This window comes from Varroa destructor, unplaced genomic scaffold (assembly GCF_002443255.2).
Source record: "Varroa destructor unplaced genomic scaffold, Vdes_3.0 BEIS01000002.1, whole genome shotgun sequence".
Taxonomy (NCBI): Eukaryota; Metazoa; Arthropoda; class Arachnida; order Mesostigmata; family Varroidae; genus Varroa; species Varroa destructor.
This window is the reverse complement of record NW_019211455.1, coordinates 8,423,336-8,442,829: the sequence shown is the minus strand read 5'-3', so window position 1 is coordinate 8,442,829 and position 19,494 is coordinate 8,423,336. Positions and strand designations below refer to the sequence as shown.

Sequence of the window (19,494 nt, the reverse complement as noted above, 5' to 3'; positions counted from 1 at the left end):
TATATATAGTAGATTTCTCGAACTTCAGCTTGTCACACTTTTTTTGGAAACGAACTTCTTTGTCAGTAGTCTAGCCGCTAAAACTCCGTTATGTATATGTGGCCTACGGATCCATGTGGCTTGTGGATACATAGCCTTCGCCTAAAATCTGTCACCGCTTTTATCTCTATGGCCGACTTCTGACGTATATGAAGAGAGGCCATCCAAATGAATACCTTGATTAGAACGTCAAGAATAGGCCAGCTGGCCCTACAGCAGAAAGTTCCATTGAGATATGAGCTTGAATCGCTAGATTCTGCCGTGAGACCTCTGTTTCAGTCGCTGGGTGTCGTGGATAAGCCCTACATATCTCAACTACTAGTCTATGCTGCACGAACAACTTAATATAATGTATGCGATAAGTCCTGTTTAACTATCAGTTCTTGTCGTACAAATCTATTGCCGACTTCCACGTTCTCAGTATATTGAATTTCTGTGACATCACTTAGGAATCATAGTAATATTTTAATATAATATGCCCTTAAAAAGAAATAGCCAAAATATCAATTGCATTTTAGCTAACTTCTGTGGGGGGCATTCAAGGCATTATGCGGTATGATTGATTATGTTCTTGTGAACAATAGTTTGTATAATTTATTACTACTTTGAGATAGCTACGAGGTGAATCAGCCAGGGTAAATGACATTCGTAAATGATAATCTTCATCATATTAGTAACTAGCAAGCGTCAAATCTTAGCCTAAATTCTAAACGAGCCTTAATTAAATAGAGGTCGGTCTACTAGGTTATTATGCATGTTGTCTGCGTACGTATAAGCACATTGTCTTGGAAAACAGTCATTCATACGTTTCTGCATATAATGAAATATAAATTTCATTTTATAAAATGATATATAATATAAAAGATACAATTTAAATGTTGATGTTGTTCTCCTACAGCGCGCACAGTTCGCGCTGGCGAAGCGGGGACTCGAGAGAGTCCTTAAAATAACTGCAGGACGCTAACCCAAATTCGGCTGAGCGGCTTTTTGCTATCACCAAATCCTCAGTCAAAAATCTACTATACATATTTTATTATTTTTTATATATATATTTTTTTACTATGAGGTTGTTGTTATTATATGTAGTGCACATTTTATGAAAGGAACGAGGAACAAGACAAGGCATAGACGATCCAGGCAAGAATGTTCGAATTTGAAATTGGTAATTTACACCTATGACAAACCGATTGCTGAGCGAAGAAGAGTTCAAATTGTGGCGCGGAATGGTCATTTCTTTAAGGACCACTTTCTGTATTAATGAACCGATCATTAACATTGTACTAGGCATAAGGTAGTCTTGTCAGCTAAGCTAATATAGGCTCTGTTCTGACTCGCGTGATATGTACATATGCATTTGTCGTAGATCTATATATAGTCTCCTTGTTAGTCTCAGTAAAAATAGGTGCTTTTATGGGTCATTTCGCTGTACAGTTCATAATAAAAAAAGTAAAACCTCCTATGGACATTTGATCACCTAAATTTACCGCTGCGTCACCAAACGTAGAAGTACGGGGAGACGAACCGAAGTGTCATGAGCGAGAGCCCCGTATCCATGCCACCGGGCCATGATGGGGCCGTTACCTACTCTCTCCACTCGACAGGACATTCACCCTTATTTTCAATATTTTTGTGCTACTTTCAACGCGTCGACACTGCACTTTCCACTATTTCGAGCTCGGTATTAAAAACAACCATGTGGCGCTATCCAACTACCCGCGTTTCAGCATATCGTGTAATACAGAAAATAGAACACCTGACAGGTAGGGAACGGAATTGGGACATGAAAGTCGGTTGGTGGATGAAAATCTTCAACGCTTGCGCAACTATGAAGCGAATACACTTATTAATATCTCAGGCTATCATCTATAGATGAGGTATTTGGTATAGCCACAACCCTGTTTGTTCAAGTATTCCTTTGGTCTCCCACACGAATCAACCACAAACCTTCATTGTTCCCAGTCCATTACGCAGCTCATCTTACAGACGTAAGAATGACATTAAGGAGCTACGCGTATCTTTAGTATAGCTAGGTAATTTTGAGGTCCCGTAACAATTCATAGATAGGATAAGGATTACATTCGCATTTGTGCGTCTAACTGACACAGAAAAACTCAAGCCGCCATATTAATTTCTGCTTCAGACCTTTTTTGTAAGCCTCAACACAGGGCTACAACTATTACTACTGCTACCACACTCAAGGGACAAATTGTTTTACAAAATCAACGTAGAAGGAAACTGCCTAAATTGTGTCCTTTCTTGTTTGCTATTACAGGTGCGTGCAGCAAATGATTGTGGCTGTTGCTGGTACTAATATTCTTTGCCTTGTTATAACAAAAATGTAGTATATATATAGAGTACTCATTAAGATGCAGTAATGGCTTCTACCCAATTTGATGAATTTCATTCGCAATTTGTAATTAAAAGCTAACAACAACGCAATCATAGAACGTCCAAGTAATTTCTGCCAGTAGTCATCAAAGTAACTGAAAGAAAAAATTCAACTAGGATGGAGTCATCACTTACGCCTCCGAGTTTGAGTCTCACGTATTACCCTTCAGACGTGAACGGACGTAAAGGGATGACTACCCTGGTTTAACAAAAGTCTGTCCCGCGTAGCAGGGACATTCGAAAACTAGCCGAAGCGTTTCTGTGTAAATGGAGAAAAACGTAACCATACAAAAAAGGCAATGTGAAACGTACAATTAACTAATTATGACCAACTCAATGACCAAACAACTTACCGAGGGAAATGCTAATACAACTTTAAATAATAGTATGGACTTTGTTTTGAAATACGCTATCTTGTTCTCAATCATAGCGTAGAAAATTGCTATTTTACAGAAACCTATATCTAAATATGTAGTTTTAAAAATTATACTTACGCTTGCTGCTTCCGTCTTAATCGTATCCAGTTTCGTATTGTTCATTCCAATATGTCCGCTATACCTCACGGTTAATTGCTTGCAAGGAGTTCTTATTGTCGTAACCCGTTTTCTCCTACGTAATTTTCTGAATTAGCATTGTAGCCGTACGGCACAATCTGCTGGATTGCTCTCAATAGCTCTATGTCATTATAACTCGACTTCGATAATATGCTCTACGGTCCTTCCTTCTTTCCGATCGGTTCATCCATCCATCTTTTCTCGTAAACTGCTTCTACGCAAAGAACGATCCGAAGTGTAGTAGAACCTACGTTCAGGCTATAGGCAGCTCAGATTATTTCACCACTGCAGGGTATCTGTGTGCTACAGTGTATGTTTGAGGTCCGAGACTCATCTTGACAGTCAAATCTCAGATAAGATCGAATGATGCGTGCACCTCACGCGATGGTTCACTCACTCTTACGGATTGGGTCAGATCGACGGAAGGACTGATGAACTTCCTCGTAGATCAGCGGAGTTGTACAATTAAGTTTTTCGATAATTTCGATGTTTCGCTTTGTCTGCTACACAAAACAGTCACCGAGGGCCAGAACCTTTTTTTTTTCTGAATCTTTAATTACATATCGTCGTCTTGGTCGTCGAGCGTCGGGGCCAAGAACGCTGTCAATTCAAGATGACAGTGTTACAATTGTTCTTCTTCGTTCCTCACAAGCAACCCCCAGGCCTCTGCTCCGTCACCTATTCCTGGCTCAAAGAAGACAACCTGGAGAGCTAAAGGATATGGGAGAAGGTTACGCAACAAACACTCAAGTCCGTGCCGTCATAATCGATGGTTCACGAGAAACACACGCCAGGTGGTGGTAAAATTCCATCGAGGGTGAAACCATCTGCTATGAGCTTACAGCGATCAATCTTCTTCACATTGGAGAAGCCGAAACACAAATTTAGCAGACTGTACATCGTTGTGCATGGAAGGCTCCTACGACTATATATATATATATATACATATACAAAAAATACGACTAACATCACGACTGGTGACACTGATCTGTGTTAACGGTCGTCAACATGGAACTTCGTTAACTTAAAGCTATTCCGAAGGTAAGAGAAATAAGTCTATGTTAACTTAAACGTGTTTTCCTGTATCGATTGTCGAAGCATTAGACGGACTATTGTTGGCAATGTGTAGTCGATATAATAACGAAGAAGATCAGACTTGTTCACGTTAATAACGCAAAAGTTGTCAGCCTAATTCCTGTGTATAATACTTTGATTTGGTTGTAAAAACACAAACGATATTAAAAACAAGAAAGACTTACTCGGTAGTGGTATGTTTAAACGAAGAGTACTTTTCTTGAGAACTAAAACAACTAAACAAAATGAAATTTATATATTAGGCATTGTTACTTGAATACATATTTAGGAAAATTATATTTGTACACAAATTAATTTAGGAATACCACGATAAAATTACACATATTGATACGTAGATATTTTAAGAAGTTTGACATCAAATTTTTTAGTCAGTCTTGAACAGGAGCTGCCGAAACGTGTTGTGGCTTTAACAAAGCGAAACATAATTGAAAACGGTAGGTGTTGTTATCCGGTTAATTGTGGTTACAAACTAATCCGATATGGTCTACTGGTAAGACACGGATCCAACCCAGCAGGGCGTTCGTGATTCGTGTTTTAATGATTGAAGGTTCTATGGTATAATGGACTCTGAATCCAGTGTTTCGAATGCAAATCTCGGTGGAAACTTAAAATACCCTACTGTGCTGCATGTAGCGTATACCTATATCGTAGCAAGCAAGTACCGTGACAGGTCATGGGACAGTGACACGTTGTGGTCTAGGTAAGGCCAGCGATTGTGGATAATTGTGGCTCCATGGTGTAACGGTTAGCACTCTGGACTTTGAATCCAGCGATCCGAGTTCGAATCTCGGTGGAACCTTTATAGAACTTACCGCAGAGCTTATTTTGTACACATGGCAGGTAAAAACCGTAACGCTTTACTTCGTCGTCCTAAGGACCTTAATTTTAAAGGCACGTAATAGCATAGGTTCGAATGTGGACATAAACACAATTCGTTTCGTGCTGGGAGCTAGTCGTTTTCTAAAATCTCTAACGGCGATGTCCTACGTAGAACTCAAAACAGAGTAAGACCGTACCGTGCAAATAGCTATAATATATGGCCACCACCCCTTTAATTGTGGGTGTAGCACAACGTGGTTCTATGGTGTAATGGTTAGCACTCTGGACTTTGAATCCAGCGATCCGAGTTCGAATCTCGGTAGAACCTTAAAAATTTTGTGCCATGCGTGATATCGTTAGCGTGCCAACGATACAGCAAACATAGACATTTACCACTTGATACCATCGGAGACAACAAACGCAAGAGCTGATACCATGGTAATTACCTGAATGGCCTATGACGATTCGCCTGAAGGAATGCGTTGATTATGTCATACATACAGGGTACATAACACCTGGATACGGTGAAAATGAGATACTTTTATAAACATCTCGGTCGAGTAGAGAAAAAATAGCAGTACATGATGATATGAGCGTTTCGAGTTTCAGGTCCAATATTGGCGTCGAGTAGTGCGTCAGACGGCTAATTCCTAAAACGAAACAATATTGTGCCATGAATTAAGACCGCTGCTCATATGAATATCCAGAAGGTCGAACCACTTTTTATATCACTGAGCACTCTTTTAATGTTCAGAGATTGGAAACGTACGGAAACCAACGAAGGAGCTTTCCAAGTGACCTGCTTTTCTGGGTGTAACAGCTTATTTTCATTGAATTGCATTTAAAGGTGAGATCACGAAAGCATTCCGCCGACCGTTTCATTCACTGCTGAACGCAAATACGTCAATGGGAGTGAAGTACCCGTACGGTGCAGTACAAAAGCAAAGAGCCAAATAGTTAGCCAAATTGTACTGTTCTGCCTCTTAGAAGGGAATTAAAACAATAACTTCAAGCGTTTTTAGACCGCTGTGGCTTTGTGCAGTAATACTGGCCTTCGGCATCGAAAGTCTAATAAGCCAAAAACAATTGGAGTATTAGTAAGAGGTAGACAAAAAAACAAGAGTCGGAACGGATCGATTCAATAAGGTTAACCCGAAGAAAATTTTAAGAAATAGGATCGCGTCGCATTTGCCTGGTTTAGCTAGCAGAGCTAAGACAACGTCCAAAACTGAAATGTAAGAGAAACCAAGTAGCATAAGTATGGGTATGCTTGTACTCTGCGACACTATATGAAGCGGCTCGTTTTATTTTCATCAAACCTTAATTTTTTGCTGACAAAATACGTTTTATGTTCCAATTAGACTGCTAGTTAATTTAAATCTACCACATTTATTTACGTTTTCAGCCGTGAATCACATAAAATGTACATATCTGAACCTAGTCTCATGTAAATGCTATCTATAAAACAGCAAACATATGTAAATAACTGATACTTTCTTTTGTATTAGCAAAGAAAATACAAGCCAAGCAATCAGACATCAAGTCTATATCCAGTGTGTTCTTATGATACTATAAAAGTATTTTGTGTAACTCTGAAAAGCTCTACGTAGCAGATAACACCATACATTAATATTCCTTCGACAAGGCTCTGCACGCCTTTCTTCCTGCCAACTACGACACAGCAAAAGTGCTTTGCTAATCAAACAAACTCTTCCCTCATGAAAACCTGACTACCTCGGTTGTGCTGTCCACTCGCACGTCCGTTCCTATCGTCCTTTTCTTATGTGTTTTTTGTGGAACGAGCAATATGTGACTTGTCTCATTTCTAAGTGACTCCACCCGTGATTGGCGCTTTAGTGGGTCGGTAAGGACGATTTGGGCTATTCCATCGGCCACTCAACAGACGGCGTGCACCACCACATTTGTTGCATATAGATCCATCGAAAAATACAGTCTTTTCCCCATTAACCCCTCTTCAATGGATTTGTCCTGAAGTCTCTGCATTGCATCGTTTTATGTGTAGGGCGTTGCAGCCAGTGAACTCCTATGTTTCTTGCGCCCTCTATTGACCGACTAGGATGAACCTAATTGTAATCAACAGTGAGCCTGTTCAGGTCGCACACTTCGAGTCTGCCGGCGATCGCTCGTTCTAGCTGTCAGGTTTCTTGCCTTCCTGCCAAATTAGCAGACTCGCAGCGTATGGCCTGATCATAAGCGTCTCTCGTCCTTTGGGGATGAAGGTTTTTGTTTGTGTTTCGCATTGTTGTGCATTCGTCCGTGTCTGTGTGAGTGTGTAGCCTTTTGTGCAATAGCAGAGGGCTTCTGCTCTGCACACATTGTGGGTATATAAAGCTCGTATTCAGATATTTGTGCGGTTCGGGCGTTACCAACGGTACCAGAGGTGGCAGTACGGCAAAGTTGCGGCGTCAACGCAGGGAAACACTGCCTGCTGCATGGACCGCCTAACTAGTTAGTTGGTTAGAAATCATGAGGAAAACATGCTCCCCTCGAGGAGAGATTGTGAAATCCGAGCAGCATGCAACCCCTTTGCCGTTATTATGCAACGGCAGTACACGCTGACTGATTACTCCCTTTACTGCTACTACAAATATTCGTATTCGATGGCTGCACTCCAGCTTAGTTCTAAGACATACGATGACATTGAGCCTACCCGCAACACCAATGAGGGCAAGTCAATGGGTCACCCCAGACAATCCTGCTCTCAGTCTCGTACGGCTAAATATTGGAAAATGGGGTAGGCAAACGGGTCGAAGAATGAGGTGAATGCAAACGGCGTAGTAAAAGGTCGTAATAAATACATATGTAGACTGTACCTAACCTCCGCCTTTTTGGGTAAACAGCCTATTGAAGTATGCCGTGTAGGCGGTACTTGTACATTTTGAATTGGTCCCGTTAACGGATCATGACAAATGAGACAGTGGATATAATTCGGAGAACATAGAGAGAGCGACTGACAATGACCATGAATGATGCTATGACCTCTCAAGAGCGTAGATATATATTTCACTTGGCATGGAGCAGAATCAAATTGGAGTAACGCTGTCTACCTAATGCTTTTCGACAGACTGCGAAAACAAATAAAAAAAAAGGTCTCAAATGTTGTTATATAAACAAGCTACCACGCTGAAATTTCTTAAGTGCTTTCTTTATTGACGAACAGTGATACAGCTGTCGTACAAACTGGCATGTAGCAAAGGTTGCTACACACGCCATTGAATTCTGGAATGGAACAAAAAACAGCACGAACTAGGAAGTTCCTGAAACTAAGACAGAATTTGCTATGGCGCAGTTTACAATTCACCCTTTCTCAAAAAAGAATCGCCTACTAACATTGGCCTAAGATCTTATTTATTTGTACTGTGTCCTTCGTAGCGTGATTGTATCAAGGCCATGGCCGTACACGTGTCATAATACTCAATTTTTCGATTAGGCGGGAAGCTGTAAGGCTAAAAGGACAAAATTTAACTATCGACGAATACTGACCGATCATCTAGGGTCGCTCATCTTAAAAAAGCAGCTATGTCTTTAGAATAGTAACAGATTGTAAAAGAAAATGATCTTAAATGCAAAGAACGCAGCTTTTCATCGATGTTGTTTTTAAACAAACGAACCATGGCAGTATGACAGCACATTAAGGTACCTCGTTGATGTTTGTTAACGCTAAATAAGAGGAGCAATCTACGTTAGAGTAAGTCTTGTAATAGTTTCTCTTAGAAATCGCTCAGCAAGTTCGGCAGAACAGCGGTTCAAAAGGCTCACTTCGAATTACAACAGCAATAAGATGATTTAATTTATTGAAATGCGTAGAGGATAAATAAAGAAATAAACTATTTCGAAGCTGTGCAGGCTGCAAAGACCTGTCACGACAGTTTCAACTCTTTCAAACACTAACAGTCAGCTGCTAGGAATAGAACTGCCTTCTTGAAAATAGCCTAATCGTTATCTAGGGTATATGCTAATCAGTGGTTTCTCACTATAACAGCTAGACCGATATATCAGTGCTCTGATAAAGTTATTTCGTATAGAAAACACGCCAGCTGAAGCTCTAGAATACCACTTGGAAAAAAGCTTCTTTAGGTCGGTTCAATTGCACAATAAGCCGTTGTTTGATCTATCAAATGTTGAAATCACTGCAACTCGAAAAGTTTACTTCGATGGCCTCATCTACGCATACATGCATCGCTCGCTTTCACAGAAATGGCGCTGTCCGTTCGTCAGCCGATACTCTGAACTAATTTTTAGTGATATTCTAAGCCGGAGTCTATGTCTACGCAGACATGTTACAATATGCAGCCTGTATTAGGGTATCGACCCGTGACTAGCCACGAAAAGTTTGTCGTGAGAAAAAGAATTCACTGTTTGACCTCGTGCAAGTTTAGATAGTTATTAGTAAATTAGATACGGCCTCGTAATACCCACTCCATAGTTGGTCACTAACTTCACTGACCGCGTCATAGCATAGCATACTAGTAGGACTACTACAACCATACGCATTTACACAGACTGAAAATGCCATTGACGCATATGGTTAGCACGATGTATCATGACGTGTGCATGCCATGTTCATTCTATACATGAGATACCTCCCTACCCCTTTTCCAAACCAGGTATCCTGATCGCTTAGCAGATTAGTGCCGATATGTATATGTATGTATATAAATTGGGATGAACTTTGGCGGGCGGTTTGACGTTTGCTGCGTGCACGTTCCAGCACAACGCCCCTGAAAAGTCCACGACAGGAAGATAATAAGGCAAGCTCATCTTTCTGTTTCAATCAGAGTGCAGGAAGAAATTTGATGTAAGTGAGCGTACGATACATCGGATTGTTGTGCATCGGAGTGAAGTATACATTATATGTCATAAAATTGAGACGGATACTATAAAACCAAGATATTTAACTAGTATTGTTTGCTATTCAGTTTTCGTGCAGATGAAACAGCAGCTCGTTTTTTTATTTCGCCTTAATGAGAAATTGTCTATCTTCGAAGCAAAAATAAATTATGAAGAATTGGAAGGCAATACATAAAGGACATGCCTATTGTGGGTACAAACAATTTTTTACCGAAACTTATGTTCTGAGCGTGATTTCGGGTGAAGCAAACGCGTTACTAAATGATCCCATTTCTATATTCTATAAACTGTGTAACTATGGATAGGATAGAACGTTATTGCACAAGTCTTCAACTAGAGCTATCAAAAATACGTTCTCAGAATTACAACGAAAACATTTGAATCAGGCCTGCGAATGGCTTAGGGCGAGGTCGAAGCTGTAATCGCGGTGAGAGGCTAACGAAAAACGTCCGTTAGGGTGTAACAATTCTAGCACCTGTCAAGAAATCGTTGAAATAATTGTTTTTTATTTAGATACAGCTTCAAAAACAAAGCGTAAGCAAAAAGTTCCACACTCTGTATATACAGCGGACGATTGGCCAAGCACACAGACTTTTCAACTGTCCAGAGACTTTCAGGTGACCGTATATAATATATAAATTTTTACCTGCTCTATTATTTTTTAAATTCGGCTTGTCCCATTTTTGCGTCGCTACATGATGCTGTTTTTCCTGGTGGCAGTTTGTATCAACGATAAAGGCTGATATCGATACGATATGAGAACTTGTTGTAGCCGTCGGTATCGAGGCAGCTGAACGTATCTCGCAACGAATGCGAGCACGTTCCTGTCGTTTGCTCCCTTCTTTTAGCCATGGAACAGACCGGGTCGCTAGGTGGTTCTCGCCTGTCTGTTTCCGGCATTTTCCTATTTATCTCGTGGACGCTGCCGTTTTTGGCGGCGAACTTTTTCGAGCGTCACGTACCAGAAATATCCAAGCCAGCAGAACCGCTAAAGGCATACGATATTTGAGAAAAAAATGCTTTGGTGACTAAGTTGCATAGATGCTATCGATAGAAGTACCGATGCGGATAGAACCACAGAAGAAATAGGGTCGAAGCGGACTTGATAGTTGTTGAAGCTGTAGTCGCAAGTGAAAATTATGATATCGCTTAAATTAATATGATGTTACACATACAACGTATTCTCATCACGACCCAAGTGGTTGAATTACAATGTACAAGTGTCTAAAAAATATCATCTAATAACTTTAAAAGTGTTTCTCATTTTTTGAATTCAAAACAACGCGGCGGGTTGACTATTGCGAAATCTAGTTACTGTTTCTAAACTGCAGTGGTTATCACATAGGCGGCCATGCAGGGTTCTGCACATAAATGTAAAAGCTATTAACGAGTGAAAGATTTTTCAGTACATCAAAAGTATGCTTGATGTCTCCATTCTCTTGGAGGAACCTATTGGCTAAAACCTCGTGTTTTTGTCACGTAGCAGTTATGCTATCCGACTAGCACACGGACGAACCAAGGTTCGTGAACCTGTAGCGCTCGCGCAGAAGCCTTCGTGGATTAGTGATTATCACACCGTAACACGCGGTAGGTTGCAGGTTCGATCCCTATGGTGAACAGTACTTTTTTTCTTATAAATCTAAACATCGAAAATTACATTAGTGTTCTTTTAAAGCATTGGCTTGGACCAACCAGTTGGCTTGACATTTGGCACATAGCCTTCTTGGTACGACCGCATACTCTGGTGAGTTATTTTTAACAGGAAAGAACAACGTCTATTGGTTTTACACAGCAGCGTTACCAGCGAAATATAAGTTAGTTATTCAACAGTTAAAATCCTTATCGAAAATGATCAGAATCGTTAATGGTATTTTCTCTTTCATAGATAACATTTTTGATAAGAAAGAGTCTCTTAATATTTTGAAAATGAATTATAACGAATAAAACTAAAGTCTAATTTAGCTGATGCGGATTTTTTCAGTCATAAGATAAAACGCCCAAGATATCGCTTCTAAGCAAAAACGGATTCTTAGATTAACAGTGAATGTACAAATCGATTGAAGCCGTACACTGACTATAACAAAAAGTAATTTACCATCAAACTGTTCAGAGGCTTTATGAACCTGTTGACAATTCTTTATTAATGCGCATGTTTTTGTCCAATATAATGTAATGAACAGATCTCTTACAGGATCTGACAAAAATATCATGTACGCACTGGCGCATATTGGAGCCCGTTGACTTGTTTCCACTCGACCGTTTTTGCTCCGCTCGGTAAAACACTCCTTCTAAACTACCCCTGTCTATTTTCCAGATGTGTGCCTTACCTTCTTGGAGTTACCTGGGGCTATTTTTTTTATATATCTCTAGTTTCTATCATCTTTCTAATAAAAATGTTCACTTTTTAGCTCAAGCCATTAAGTGAGAACGAGGGGTTCGTTGCAACCTCATATAATGATAACAGAATTATAAGCTTATAGTTGTGCCTTTTAATTTCTGTCATATCAGAAAAAGCCTGCTCCTTTAGGAGGCAAGGTATATACGCATGGCAGAGATGTTTCCAATCTTTTCTTTACGCGGGCTCTTGATCTAGCCTAGTACTGGAGTCTTAGAAGTGCCCCTGCTACGAAGAGAAAATGAATGTTTTCGTACCATGTTAAAGGTGTAGCTTACAGTACTCGTCTTCTATCTGTAACTTTCATGGAATTTTCTTCGTTTCGGAAATCTCGAGCAATTTCGAAGAAACGATTCCTTGTCGTGATTCTAAAAGATCAATGGCGGAACCGTTCAAAATGAGAACTTCGAAAATAGAATCATAAAATATGATATAGTAATATCCAAGATAACATAGCCTTGATATCACAGAACTTCCATATGACTTAGGAGTTTCATATAAGTAAGGGCTAAGACAATGCTTCGTCATACTGACAGAACTACAACTCCCATCGTTTGTGTTCCAGTAATTTCATAGTTTTGTAATTTGTCCTTTAATGCAAATACATACCACATATCTATACGCAACGAAAAATACATGAAAAAAAACCAATAAAGGTGTTTCTCAATAACCCAACAAAAGTGTTTTGTCCATCTCTAGACCATTGTCAGGCCAATGAGCTGACAATGGGTAGAGAGACAATAACTACATGCAGAGGATACTTATCGCTAACCTTATCTTCTTTTTATTTGCGGATGCGTATTGAAACAAATTGAAATGAGTGTAGCTCACCCTATGTGTAAACGCACGTGTGTGTGTGTGTCCGCTTCTGAAAATTTATTCGGAATAGATAAGATACATCTATTTTTTTTTGTTTGCTTTCTTCTCTGCTTAGGTTCTTGGCATCTTACTTTGCCGCAGTTGCAACTTCAGGTAGATACCCACAAATCTCAAGGAAGCAGCTCGTTGTGCGTCTCGGGGGTGCAGCGTCAGATTCCGTAATTTTCTTGAAGAATCACCGGCATTGACTGGCGCTCGCCGACCGACGAATTGCATCGGTCTCGGTACGATAGTGACTGTCATTCCCCGTAGATATGGTACTCGTTTGGCATGTCCGTCGTTGCGGAGCGGCGCTGCACAGCGTCGATCCGCCGTTGACCCCAAGGAAATGGATTAGCTCAGTCGTAAAGCAGCCATCCAGGGCCAAGCCGCCTACCTTCGGATGGTCGATGACGTGGCTTCGCCTGTTTTTAGTTGGGAAGTGACGATTGGTTGGTGCGGCAGTTGCTATGGACAACTGCGAATGAGCTACGGCGGGCAGTCGGCGAGTCACTACGTATTCGCTAACACGCTCACGTAACAGCCGGACCACAAATAGACTTGGGTGAAGGGCTGAAAAAACAATGCCGACGTTTTGCTCCCTCTCCAGATACTGCCGCGTATACTACTAGTATTACAGGGACAGGGAATCACGCCACCATTTCGCAAGCACACACACACACACACATATTCAGGCACACAGACACGGCGGTAGAAGGAGCTCAAAGCTCTGATGAGGCCTGGCTTGGGATAAGTTTTGATTGCTTTTGGAACTGTCGCCAGGGTGCTTCCATTGGAAAGCCTCATGGCTAGATCAGCAAACGGCTCTCCTGGTTTAGTCAACTACATAACCAAAGTGCTTTGCCTTTATGTAAAAGCTTCTGAAACGACCTGTGCGATGTGATGAGGGTTGAAAGACCTCGGAGAACTGAAAACTTGGGAGGACTTTCGGCAAGCCTAGTATTTATTCAACGAACCTCCTGAAAAAAGGCGTCGTGTTTGCCGCCTTTTCTCTATATTACTTTTGTGTCAGGACAATGGAAACGCCTGGATTTTTACTCTAATCTACCACAGAGTGCTAACTATCGGTGGTGGCGTTAGCTAATTGTAACCTTTGTTAAACAGAGATATCTTCAACGAATACTTTTATTTTACATTTCCCTTCTCTGTTCATTCCCTGTTTTCTCAGCATTTTATTTAAATATTTGTTACATTCGTTTTACTGGGAAAGTGAAACACTCATGAGTGTAAGCTATGTTCTTCCAATAATTAAGAAGTTACAATGTCTGGGTTTGTCATATGTAGAGCTATTCTGTTATCTGTTCCTGTTTTCCTTTCTCTACTGGCTAAACACCTCAGAAAGGCTTTAGATCGTCGAGTATGTTCAAGAAGTAACAGGAAATCTCGTTCTACTGAACTGCTCTCAGCGATCACCAAATGTACAAACGTTGTGTTACGGTTTAGATTTATGTAGCGGTTAAATTAAGTAGTAAAACTAATTTGGGATGGTTCATTACGACCGTGTCTTCCAATTGTTCCGTATAGCTATCTCTACTCATTGTTAAGCTACTGTTTTGTCTGTATTCTTAAAGCATATGTACAGCTATGTATGAGTGAAACATGTGAATACATTTGAAACAATCTTATCCATCATTAACTGTTTATATATCTATGTATATATATATATCTACATAAATCCCAGGATGTACACCTTCGTTAGTATCTGTAAACAGTAAATTAGAAGATATTCTATTGAATATAAAAATATTCAATGTTGACTCAATAGTTAATTGTAATTGGATTTTCCTGATTAAATCTTGCGTGGTGGTAAACAGACCAGTTAAAAGGTTCATCGTATTTTTTCTGTTGCACCGAGACAAAAAACACGATTCTGCACTATAGTAAAAATATAGCACTACATAATGAAATAATACAGTGACGTCAGGGTTCGTTGCATCATTTGAGTCACGGTTATTTCAAAAAAGAATACATGTGTCACACCTGAACTCTGAAATAGAACTCACGCGGAGCTGAACTCGATCGAGGCCAACCTCAGAAGTTCATCTGTGTCCAGCCAACAGCAGCAGCGGACGAAACCACTTTGATTCGTGGGAGATTGGTTACGCTTTCTGACTTGATCGTTTCTCCCTGAGAGTCAGGCAGGGATAACAACCAAGGGGCGGATAAAGTTCCATAGATAGAGCTAGTTAATTTAGCCTAATCCCAAAGGAATCAAATAAAATTATATATTTTTCAAAGAGATGGATTGCTTGGTAGGCCTGAACGGCCCGAAAGGCCTACAAACAGCAGAAGGTATGAAGAAAAAGCAAACTACAAGTCTTCGGTACATACTGAGGACCAACGGGCTTGTGTTTGGACAACAAGTAAGGAGAAGGAACTCTGGCGAGTGTATGAAATAGGCCAATGTAGGTGCAGTTTGGTGACGCAAAAGGTACTGGCAACAAAATGATTGCCTCTCAGAATATGACGAAGTTTGGCGCCTGGCAAGAACCCTGAGTCGCATTGCTATAGGAGTTCTTGAAGTCTCTGCAGCATTTCAAGCTCCCTGACTCCTCATTCGTTTGTATCATTGCGAAATAGTTGGAACGGAAGTTGATTCATGCATACAATTGTACTAGTATATATCTTCTGTAAACATTGCAGTGCTGTTACCTTGGCAGTAAAGCCGACGACGGCGAGAATTGAGCGTAAAGCGTGGAAGATCTATTAGATGTTTAGTTACGTATCTTACCTACGTAGCTTACTACATATACAGGCTTATTGCCCAGTGCTAAATAGCGCCTGAAGTGCCTAGATTTACATGTTGCTTAAGGGTACAAAACACACTTCCGTTTTTGCTGCGCTTGATCCAGCTGCTGAAAGAAGTTGGTACATTGCGGGTAATACTCTAATTGAAACTTTCTCAAGATGTTTATACATTAAACACAGCGACAAACAATGTTAATTGGCAATTTACGCAGATTTTTCATTGCTAGTTTCTGAAATTATTTGAACGAGCTTAATTACCCAGAGTATAATCGTAAATAGCAGTCCACGACTAAAAAAAAGGAACGTGTGAATTTATTGGGTATCGCTGTTTAAAAATGCTAGCTAAAGTCCCACCTAAAGATGGTAAACGTAAACCTAAAGACGTAAGACTTAACACTCGCGAACGGGACTAACACGTCAACTTCTTCAGAACATAACCAAAAATACACTGAGTAATCCATAACGATTTGAAATTATGGTGACCAATAGCTCACTTTAATAATTTAACTTAATGATTCCAAACGTCACGGTAACAAAGGGATACAAAGCTAAGCCGCGTCGACGACTGACGATGACATCTCACGATTCAAGCTCTTAAGGTTCTACGACCGAAACGAATCGTCCGAACTGCAGTGATTTGACCTATCCTATGGCATTAAATAAACTTAACATTTGAAGCATACATGCCTTAATGTAATGTTCAAAACGTCTGAGCCCGCGCGGTCTCTTGGTTCCCACCAATATAGGAGATCGTTTGTCATTCATTACTTGATATTGTACCACCAGCGGATACTGCTAAACTTTCCGAGGATTAGCAACCAATTTTTACAAGACCTTATGGAAGACCAAAACTGTTTATGAAGTTTTTCAACTTTATATCTGTTATCCTCGTTATATAAATAGGCGAGGGCACCAATGTCGACTGGATTTTGTGCATTTCTCTAGCTAATGTGGCTTCGCAGTTAGGTAGACATTGATGCTCCCAGAGGAGTCTTTTACTCGCTGGCCGAGTTGTTTCGAGTTGGAAGCTGGCCCAAGTGAGAACATACGTCCAATGCGCGTGAGAACGAGCGCTAAAGGACTCTAAACAGCCCGTCTAGACTCGCATTGCACTACCGCGCTATCCCTTGTCCCGCATGGCGCCAATAAGTGGCAAATGACGGACCGTATGAAAAAGTGCATTTCAATAACCGATCGAGTGTGCAAGTCTATTCCTGTACATTTCAATCAAGTAGACTCACTCTTTTCAATAAGATCATTTCAATAGGGCTCGCGTTGTCATATTAGAAGATGCCTAAAGAAAAGCTGTCGTGATGTTAGCGCGAAATAAACAATGGATCAAGCAAGACTGTGCCTGTTCTTCTTAAACGACGTCTCTTGTCTATACTATATATATATATATATATATATATATATATATATATATTTTTTTTTTTTTTCTCCCAACAAGACGACGTAGTAGGTAAAATAGGCACGAATACGTTCGACTCGATCAGGTTTAGGTTAGGGTAGTTAGATTCAGAGATAATTGATAACGATTCGACTATTATGAGGAAAATCGCCAGAAAGGACAGACAGAAAGTTGCTGATCTAACCTCGTCATCACTTCACTTTTGCCCGTCCCATCGCGCGGTGGAATGTGCCACTCAACGCACTAAAATGCAATCACCCTAGCCTAATCTTAGGCAGGACAGCATCCCCGACCGACCGAGCGAGCGTATGGCGTTTAAATGGAGAACGCCACAGACAGCCAGCCAGCCAGCCATAAGTATATTCTACAATACCACGTAGTCTTATTGGTAATAACCTGCTAACCACTCGAATTCCTAGCCCGTCTAGTTCAACAAGCAGTAGAATACTGCTTGTAGAACGGTCGTCACATTCGTTATGGCAACAATAGCCCAGACGCCACATCACATAGTGTTGTCAGTACCGCTTCGCTTCGTCGTCCTTTATTAGCAACATCAGCGCTATTATGTTCTTTCTCCGTATGGCTTGCGCAGAAGCCCACCCGGGCGAGTATTGGGTGAATCAGCACTAGAAAAAAAGATTATCTGCCATCGAGCGACCTGACGAATAAACTAATGGATGTTCGTCGTTTTAGCCGCAGGCAACATTCGTTCTGACTAGCTAGGGCGCCCAATACGATAGGACGAATAGGACCGACCCAGGATAATGATACGCAAGTTGTCAAATGAATTGCTGATTGAAACATTTCGAATGCAACAACGGCCCCATGTTGCTACCCGGCTTCCTGGCAATGCTGTGTTTGTCGTCGTTAATGTGTCCGATCCTGGAGCTATTTGAACTTGTTGTTAGAATCTAACTCATGTCCTGCCAGTAGGGATTAGACTCTCTCAGGCTAAGTATGCTTAGGTATCGAATAGTAGCGTTGCTCGGGCACAAGGCGCAGTGTTCGACGTGCAACGTTTGTGTTTATTCCTATTCGAAAGCCTGTATTGTAGTTGTTCACCTGGATGCGTATGATTGTTCGAGTTGAAGGCAGTAATGAGAAACAATTCTATGGAACGATGCAATCACAGAATCGAAACCTTCTTATAAAAACCAGACTGCTATTTAGGACGTGTCTAGTAGTATACGAAGTCTCTGATATAGGTCGGCTACTTCACCTAACACCGTACGGATAAGATGTGTGCACGCCATGACCCGTGTGCTCCGTTTCTTATGATGTGACCTAATGTGTTTACCCGGGTACAGGACATAGCCATGTAACAGGAACGTTCTATCGTTTATAATGTTATCACTGTTCAGCATCGCTATAAGCGAGCTTAAAATTCGAAACAGGCAATAGATTCTGTTATCGATTATAAAAGCAAACGTTTCAAGTTAGTTATATAGCAGTAAATAGAAAAATGTTACTACGGCGATGGGCGCCGTTAACTGTTTAATGCGTAAGTGTAAAATAGAACGAAAGATGTAATTAGGTGTCGCTTCGTTATGCGAGGCCTGACAGCTCGTCTGAATGAATGGTGATATCAAGAACGCCTCTGCTAAACCATATGTGGATACCATACTCAGGTCACGTATCACTTACACCATTCCTTACTTTTAACCGTATGTAGGTATCTTGTGGCTGATTGCCGTCCAACCCAGATTGCGGCTTCATATCGTTGTGACCGTTGTATTAAATGAAAGCGAAAGAGAACAAAAAAGCATCAGGGGCAAGTGATGCTAATTGGAATTTAACACTCAATGCTCAACAATTATTCTCATGAACGAGCTCACAGATGACAGACTTCGCGACGCCTGCATCAAAAAAACAGGCTAAATAACTGTCCTTCTCTTTATGGTAGTAGTCGTTCAGTATTACATATAAATATCTATACTCGTGGTGATTCTTAATATCTGCTAAAATTCCCTATCGATTTATGAAGCAGTGTTTCTTTTCATTGTAAAATGTAGTCAGCAGAATCCAACACATCGAAGTCTGAGATCGAGGAGGGCCCGCAATAAGGCAGACTGTCAGCGTAATGAGATATCAGATCGATAGATCATTACGTGCAGTATGTGTACAAAAAATGCAATCGCATTGCATGAACTTATTACGGATTGAAATTTAAAATTTCGATTTAAAAGATTGGTGTGGCTGATCGAAGGGATTACGCGACGCTGGTTCTGCAAGGCATAACGCTGAATGGTACACATAGCTTCTAACAAATGAAAACCCGTTGCTCCTTATGTGAT

At 40.7% G+C, this 19,494-nt stretch overlaps 1 long non-coding RNA gene and 2 other non-coding genes across 4 annotated transcripts in view; 2 read left to right on the top strand and 1 right to left on the bottom strand.

Moving 5' to 3' along the window:
• Window positions 1-19,494, bottom strand: part of LOC147757320 (uncharacterized) — a 34,473-nt gene that overhangs the window by 5,684 nt on the left and 9,295 nt on the right. The window contains exon 1 of one of the 2 annotated variants that reach the window (XR_015321954.1): window positions 2,922-3,830. The exons of the other annotated variant lie outside the window; for it this stretch is intronic. This is a non-coding gene — a long non-coding RNA (uncharacterized LOC147757320). Of the gene's footprint in view, window positions 1-2,921; window positions 3,831-19,494 lie in introns of those variants that run through there. 2 annotated transcript variants of the gene reach the window in all.
• On the top strand, window positions 4,804-4,875 carry TRNAQ-UUG (transfer RNA glutamine (anticodon UUG)). Its single transcript has one exon. It is a non-coding gene; the product is annotated as a tRNA-Gln (tRNA).
• Window positions 5,152-5,223, top strand: TRNAQ-UUG (transfer RNA glutamine (anticodon UUG)). Its single transcript has one exon. It is a non-coding gene; the product is annotated as a tRNA-Gln (tRNA).